Source organism: Gopherus flavomarginatus, chromosome 2, assembly GCF_025201925.1.
Source record: "Gopherus flavomarginatus isolate rGopFla2 chromosome 2, rGopFla2.mat.asm, whole genome shotgun sequence".
In the NCBI taxonomy this organism is placed as follows: domain Eukaryota; kingdom Metazoa; phylum Chordata; order Testudines; family Testudinidae; genus Gopherus; species Gopherus flavomarginatus.
In genome coordinates this window covers 257,273,344-257,281,590 of record NC_066618.1, presented here as the reverse complement: position 1 = coordinate 257,281,590, position 8,247 = coordinate 257,273,344, and the positions used below count along the sequence as shown (strand labels likewise).

Sequence of the window (8,247 nt, the reverse complement as noted above, 5' to 3'; positions counted from 1 at the left end):
ACGGCCATACTCTGAGTGGCAGCACGCGCATGCGTACTGCAGCACCCGGCAACCCTGTTCGAGGCGGGAGAGGCAAATGGGCACGTGCGGGTGCAGGACAGCTGGTGCAGTGAGGATGGGCGACAAGAACATGCGCGGTTGAATGATGGCCGGTGGGAGGAAAGCATAGCGCATGCGCTTTGCGGCAAGTGGCTGACGGGAGCCGGTGGCTGCGGCGGGACGGTTGAGTTGGGCGCACCGCTCCGTGAGTGGGGCAGGGGCGCAGTGACTGAGGCGGCGGCGTCTGCAGTGAGTGCTGGGGGCGGGGGAGCAGAGGGTGCTTGTAACAAGCTACTGGCTTGGCGGAGAAATCCTGCCCCTCTGAGAAATCCGCCCGGCCCAGCAGCTCAGATTTTGGTGAGCCCCGACTTCTGGGTGGAGGGGCGATGACAGACAGTGCTAGCTCAGCTTCTCCCCAGATGCCACGCCCTCTTCCTAGCCCTGGTACCCCCCGACACTGGGCTTCACCTGCTGAGCTGGGCACCTGCATGGGGGAACACACAAAATGCCAAGGCAGAGTTGCCAGAGCGCAGTTTTCTGAAGGGCAGTTGCATAACTCCAGCCTGGATTTCAGGTGCCCGAGTGATGCTCCAGGCTGCTCTGGCAGCACTACACCCTGGCTCAGATGTGGGTGGGCCGGGATGCTAAGTGGCTATGCCCTTATTATGAGAATATTGGCAGTCATCCCTCCTCCGTACTGTTCTCTCCCAGCCACTTGTCTTGTAAAATTAGACATGCTCTGCCTTCTTATCAGAAATAAGCTCCATCTTTCTCTGTTTTGAGGTATAACCAAGTAAATGTGTGTTTCCAGATATATGTATATAAACTGAAATTAAATTAATGCACCAGTCTTGAACCACTACTACAGGCAATAAGAAATAGTGCTGCTATCAAAGACGTCAGTCTCAGGCATTGACAAGAAGATGATTTATATATTTATCTACTTGTTTCTGTTCCTGAATAGTCCATACCCATTACTTTTGATTAAAACCTTTCGTAAAGTTTTGGGGTATAAAATGAAATCTGTCAAAATCTCAGATTCTCCTGATTTGTTGTGGTAGAATCTTTTAAAACTGCACTGACCCTGAAAACTCTTTTTCAATGGACTTTATTTAAAATTAAGTATTTGGATATTTTTTAAACATCTGATGTACATACCATGTATAACGCAAACTTTCCAGATTAATTTGCACTATTTCATGAGGTGATAGTTGGAAGTTACTGCCAGTTAGGTGGGTAGATCAAGTTATGTCGGTGCACTCCAAATTACATTGTATTTTGTACCTATTTGGATGTTCATAGATTCATAGACTCTAGTACTGGAAGGGACCTCGAGAGGTCATCGAGTCCAGTCCCCTGCCCTCATGGCAGGACCAAATACTGTCTAGACCATCCCTGATAGACATTTATCTAACCTATGTTTAAATATCTCCAGAGATGGAGATTCCACAGCCTCTCTAGGCAATTTATTCCAGTGTTTAACTACCCTGACAATTAGGAACTTTTTCCTAATGTCCAACCTAAATCTCCCTTGCTGCAGTTTAAGCCCACTGCTTCTTTGTTCTATCATTAGAGGCTAAGGTGAACAAGTTTTCTCCCTCCTCCTGATGACACCCTTTAAGATACCTGTAAACTGCTATCATGTCCCCTCTCAGTCTCCTCTTTTCCAAACTAAATAAACCCAATTCTTTCAGCCTTCCTTCATAGGTCATGTTCTCAAGACCTTTAATCATTCTCGTTGCTCTTCTCTGGACCTTCTCCAGTTTTTCCACATCTTTCTTGAAATGCAGTGCCTAGAACTGGACACAATACTCCAGTTGAGGCCTAACCAGCGCAGAGTAGAGCAGAAGAATGACTTCTCGTGTCTTGTTTACAACACACCTGTTAATGCATCCCAGAATCACGTTTGCTTTTTTTGCAACAGTATCACACTGTTGACTCATATTTAGCTTGTGGTCCACTATGACCCCTAGATCTCTTTCTGCCATACTCCTTCCTAGACAGTCTCTTCCCATTCTGTATGTGTGAAACTGACTGTTCCTTCCTAAGTGGAGCACTTTGCATTTGTCTTTATTGAACTTCATCAGGTTTACCTCAGACCATTTCTCCAATTTGTCCAGATCATTTTGAATTTTGACCCTGTCCTCCAAAACAGTTGAAATCCCTCCCAGTTTGGTATCGTCTGCAAACTTAATAAGCTTACTTTCTATGCCAACATCTAAGTCGTTGATGAAGATATTGAACAGAGCTGGTCCCAAAACAGACCCCTGTGGAACCCCACTTGTTATACCTTTCCAGCAGGATTGGGAGCCATTAGTAATTACTCTCTGAGTACGGTTATCTAGCCAGTTATGCACCCACCTTATAGTAGCCTCATCTAAATTGTATTTGCCTAGTTTATCGATAAGGATATAATGCGAGACTGTATCAAATGCCTTACTAAAGTCTAGGTATACCACATCCGCCGCTTCTCCCTTATCCACAAGACTTATTATCCTATCAAAGAAAGCTATCAGATTGGTTTGAGACGATTTGTTCTTTACAAATCCATGCTGGCTATTCTTTATCACCTTACCACCTTCCAAGTGTTTGCAGATGATTTCTTTAATTACTTGCTCCATTATCTTCCCTGGCACAGAAGTTAAACTAACTGGTCTGTAGTTTCCTGGGTTGTTTTTATTTCCCTTTTTATAGATGGGCACTATATTTGCCCTTTTCCAGTCTTCCGGAATCTCTCCCGTCTCCCATGACTTTCCAAAGATAATAGCTAGAGGCTCAGATACCTCCTCTATTAACTCCTTGAGTATTCTAGGATGCATTTCATCAGGCCCTGGTGACTTACAGGCATCTAACTTTTCTAAGTGATTTTTAACTTGCTCTTTTTTTATTTTATCTTCTAAACCTACCCCCTTCCCATAAGCATTCACTTTGTTAGACATTCCTTCAGACTTCTCAGTGAAGACCGAAACAAAGAAGTCATTAAGCATCTCTGCCATTTCCAAGTTTCCTGTTACTGTTTCTCCCTCCTCACTGAGCAATGGGCCTACCCTGTCCTTGGTCTTCCTCTTGCTTCTAATGTATTGATAAAAAGTCTTCTTGTTTCCCTTTATTCCCATAGCTAGTTTGAGCTCATTTTGTGCCTTTGCCTTTCTAATCTTGCCCCTGCATTCCTGTGTTATTTGCTTATATTCATCCTTGGTAATCTGACCTAGTTTCCATTTTTTATATGACTCCTTTTTATTTTGTAGTTCATGCAGGATCTCGTGGTTAAGCCAAGGTGGTCTTTTGCCACATTTTCTATCTTTCCTACCCATCGGAATAGCTTGCTTTTGGGCCCTTAATATTGTCCCTTTGAAAAACTGCCAACTCTCCTCAGTTGTTTTTCCCCTCATTCTTGATTCCCATGGGACCTGACCTGTCAGTTCTCTGAGCTTACCAAAATCCGCCTTCCTGAAATCCATTGTCTCTATTTTGCTGTACCTGATTATTTTGCTGTTCCTGATTATTATTCCTATACAATGCTTTGACCTGATGTTGTTATTAGGATAGGGAAGGTGAGCCACCTGCTATCTAAGATTGCTATATAAACGTCTTGAACATGGTGTCTGCTCCCTTCATGATATTAAAAAATACAAACTGGGCAGTGCAATAATGTAAGGGCCATTTGTCATAACCTTAGTCCCAGATTTGGACCTTAGCGCCCAAAATATGGGGGTTAGCATGAAAACCTCCAAGCTTAGTTACCAGCTTGGACCTGGTACCTGCTGCCACCACCCAAAAAATTAGAGTGTTTTGGGGCACTCTGGTCCCCCTGAAAAACCTTCCCTGGGGACCCCAAGACCCAAATCCCTTGAGTCTCACAACCAAGGGAAATAATCCTTTTTCCCTTCCCCCCTCCAGGTGCTCCTGGAGAGATACACAGACACAAGCTCTGTGAATCCAAACAGAGTGACTCCCCCTCTCCGTTCCCAGTCCTGGAAACCAAAAGCACTTTCCTATTCCCCCAGAGGGAATGCAAAATCAGGCTAGCAAATCCAACACACAGATCTCCCCGATTTCTTCCTCCCACCAATTCCCTGGTGAGTACAGACTCAATTTCCCTGAAATTTCCCAGTAAAGAAAACTTCAACAGGTCTTAAAAGAAAGCTTTATATAAAAAAGAAAGGAAAAATACATACAAATGGTCTCCCTGTATTAAGGTGATAAAATACAGGGTCGATTGCTTAAAAGAATATTGAATAAACAGCCTTATTCAAAAAGAATACAAATCAAAGCACTACAGCACTTATATTCATGCAAATACCAAAGAAAAGAAACCATATAACTTACTATCTGATCTCTTTGTCCTTACACTTAGAAACAGAAGACTAGAAAGTAGAAACTACTTCTCCAAAGCTCAGAGAAAGCAGGCAGACAGACAAAGACTCAGACACAAACTTCCCTCCACCCAGAGTTGAAAAAATCCGGTTTTCTGATTGGTCCTCTGGTCAGGTGCTTCAGGTGAAAGAGACATTAACCCTTAGCTATCTGTTTATGACACCATTCTTGCATGACATTTAAGGCCCCGCTCCCATGAACATTTAGGTACATGTGACTAGTATAACCAGGGCTGGCTTAGCAAGTGTGGGGCCTGATTTTTGTGGGGCTTGTACTCACTGAGCAGCGCTCCAAGTCTTCAGTGGTACTTTGGATTGCCATGCTCCAGCCAGGGGAGGGGGACTGTGGGGTTCGCAGCCCTCTAGCCGGGGAGCTGGGCCACGGTGCTTGCCGTGCACCGGCCAGGGGAGCAGGGCTGCGGGGCTTGCCGCACTCCGGCCAGCGCTCTTGCTGGGGGAGCGAGACCGCAGGGCTTGCTGCACTCTGCTAGGGAAGCGGGTTACGCGGTTGCCGCGCTCTGGTGGGAGGAGCGGGGCCACGGGACTTGCCGCGCTCTGGCTGGGTGTGGGGCCCTCTTTGGCGCAGGGCCCAATTTGGGGGAATCACCCTAAAGCCGGCCCTGAGTATAATCAACTGAAACAAGACCACTCCCATTCTTTCCTGATTTATAAATTTGCAACACAATGGTAATGAATGCTTGTAAAGATGAGTAACATTGCAAGCCATCTTTCAGACAAACACTGGAGAAAATGCACCTAGCTACCTGTACTCTGGTCCTGCCCCAAAATATCCAATGTTGTTTGCTTCTTATACATCTAGATGAAAAAATTAGTGGCTTCCTTTTGTCTAGTACTCCAAAGTCCTATGATAATTTGTATTTTGAGAATTCTCCGAAAGAGAGATCTAGATGTTAATGCTGCTCTTGTTAGCTGTTTCGTACAGTCAATTGCAGGAGAAGGACCTGTTCCAATATGGGAATTTTTCTAACGTGCCTGGAATCTTATGTATCTGTACAGATCTACTCAGTTGTATTCGAAAAATTCATATGTATGTGTACATATAGGGTATTCTTTCACTGATTGCTTTAGTAAAGTAGCAGTATGTACATTGAGAAAAAGTGAGCTAGTGTAAAATTCTCTTGCTTTTTATATTTTTCTCTGTGTTCTTTACATTATGCTTTGCAATAAATTATATATATATTTATTCTGTAATATTATAATAGCACCGAAAATGTCCTATGGGCTGTAGAGATATATAATATACTTCTGGGGGAATTTTGTGCCAAAAAGTTAAAAATTCTGCACACAATTTTTAAAATTTCTGCGTATTTTATTTGTCAAAATAACACAATATACTCACACCAGTTTCAATTATTTTGGTAATTAATTTCAAAATACCTGTCAATAAGTATGTCTGTAACAATACAGACAACAAAAAAGATTCAGGAAATGTTTTTTGACAAATTCCTTACTAGGCATATTAATAAAGAACTTTGAGTAATAATTCATTTAGACTTTAATACAGAAACGTATTTCCTGCACCCCTCAGAAGTAGTGGAAAGGCTTGTGGGAGTAAGGGGTAACAGAGGAACTGAGGGAGAGGGAAGTTATTGCTGGAAAGAAACCTAGAAGTGAATATGGTGGGTTGTTGGATGTAGGTGAGAGAAGTATGAAACAGGTTGTTTTTATTTTTTTTGTGAGGGGAGCATTTTTAGGGAGTTGGGGATCCCCCCCCCCCGCTGACCCTGGCTGACCCCTTGCCTCTCTCATTCAGTCAGGCATATCTGCCCATGTCCCCATGTGTCCATGCACCTCCCGTCTCTATATCTCTCTGTTCCCACACTCAGCTGCCCCGCCTCTCCCCATCCCCATATGTCCTTGCATCCCCTCCACCCTGTCCCCATGTGCCCCTGCACACTCACTCAGCTACGTCTTTCCCTCATCCTCATGCAGCCCCGCACACCCCTCCCATTCAGCCCCTGCCCCAGTCTGTCCTCCCACTAGCCCTTTGTCTGTGCCCCCCATATTTCATGCCTCCTCGCCTGGCCTTACAGGCAGGGCGCTGTGAGGAAGGCTGCCTCTTCTCCCTATCCATGGAGGTCTGCTCCTGCGTGGTAGCAGCTGCCCTCTGTTCTGGCACAACAGCATCCCCTCATGGGTGAAAGGCATAATTGCAGTGCCTCTCTGGCAGAATGTATTTTCTGTAGGAAAAAAAAAATTCTGGGGATGCGAATTCCGCACATGCACAGTGGCACAGAATTCCCCCAGAAGTAATAGCAAAGGACATCCTAGCCCAGAGCTTACAATTTAAGAGAAGACTGGTCCTGAGAAAACATAGATAATATGTGAAGTATAACCCTTGTAACTTGTAATAATGTTGACTGGTATCATTTTCATTGCTGTAAAAATAGTACATTTAAAAAAAAATGCAGTCAACCTAAATCTTTCCATAGATGCATATCTGCATGAGAGCCTGTTATAGGTTCTTAAGTTTAACAGCAACAAAGGAACTGATATTGAATCATTATAAAATCAAGAAAGGTGGCTGCTGGTTGCATCAATAGAGCCATAAGAAGAGGCTTGCAAATCTTGAATGTGATCAGGGAAAAGCAAAGATATCTCTTTAAATAAGAGTGGTTCCTAGCACAACCCAGGGCCGCCCAGAGGATTCAGGCGGCCTGGGGCAAAGCAATTTCAGGGGCCCCTTCCATAAAAAAAAAGTTGCAATACCAGAGAATACTATATTCTCGTGGGGGCCCCTGCGGGACCCAGGGCCTGGGGCAAATTGCCTCACTTGCCCCCCTCTCTGGGTGGCCCTGGTTCAACCACACTGAAAGTGACTAACATACAGAGTGAAATCAAATGGTGATCATTCTTTCATCCAGGTGTAGCTCTGCCAGTAGCTTCATACATGCACTCTGTTTGACTAGTTAGGTAAACCACAATTATAAAACAGTCATTGATGCTAAGCATTTTTGTATCTAAATCTTTTAAGAAGTGTTTTTTCTTAACAGTAGCCTCTTAATTGCTTTTGTGTGAATGTTCTTAGAAGGGTTGCTGTGCAGCTTGTAGACCACTAGAGTGCAAAATAGTGCAAAAAAAGATTTGTGCCACTGGAGTATACAGTGGCTACCAAATCTGTCTGTGTCCTGTTCCCAAAAGGACAGAGATGTTTGTGTTACATGGAGGCCTACTGGGGTTTGACTGTATTCTTGGTCAATGTCTGTCATGTAATTAAAACAAATAATTTTGGAAACCCAATTATAAAATAATCTCAGAGAATTAAACAAAACTTTAACCCATACATTGTGTCCCTGTACTGCCACATAACATTTTTATAGTAAAAACACATTATCTTCTTCAAGTTCTGTTGCAACAGATGCAAGTATACTGTATCAGAATGACTTCTTGACGTATATTATAGTCTTGAGTTCATCTGCGTGGACAATGATCTTTGTTTGGAAAGCAACTAGCACTCTGTGGGTGCTACTGGAAATAAAGGATACAGAGTAGATATCTGGACTGTAACAGTGCATATAGAGCTGAGACTATACCCAGCTCTATTCCCATCTTGATATGGGGAGTTTACACAACCAGTTTAATTGATTATTAAAGGCAGAATTCTAATCTCAGATGCTCATCTTGAACATTCAGTACTTTGTTTATGAGTACAGTAATGGATTTTCAAGATTAGCTGTGAAGGGCACAAGAGAAGTTTCCATTCCCAAATGTCTGTGTTTATTAGTCCATGTACAGTTTGTAGAAAAGTAATTTGTATACTGTTCATCCTTAAAGTACCTCTTGCTCTTGAGAAGTGCATCATTGGCTTCTT

The 8,247-nt window shown here is 43.5% G+C and overlaps 1 protein-coding gene across 5 annotated transcripts in view; it reads left to right on the top strand.

The window, feature by feature from the left end:
• Positions 1-79: 79 nt before the first annotated feature.
• RAD54B (RAD54 homolog B) overlaps positions 80-8,247 on the top strand; it is a 118,231-nt gene continuing 110,063 nt past the window's right edge. For 4 of the 5 annotated variants that reach the window (XM_050940719.1, XM_050940715.1, XM_050940718.1 and 1 more), the window contains exon 1: positions 122-244. The gene's annotated coding sequence lies outside the window, so the exon portion shown is untranslated. The other variant, XM_050940716.1, reaches the window with a different exon arrangement.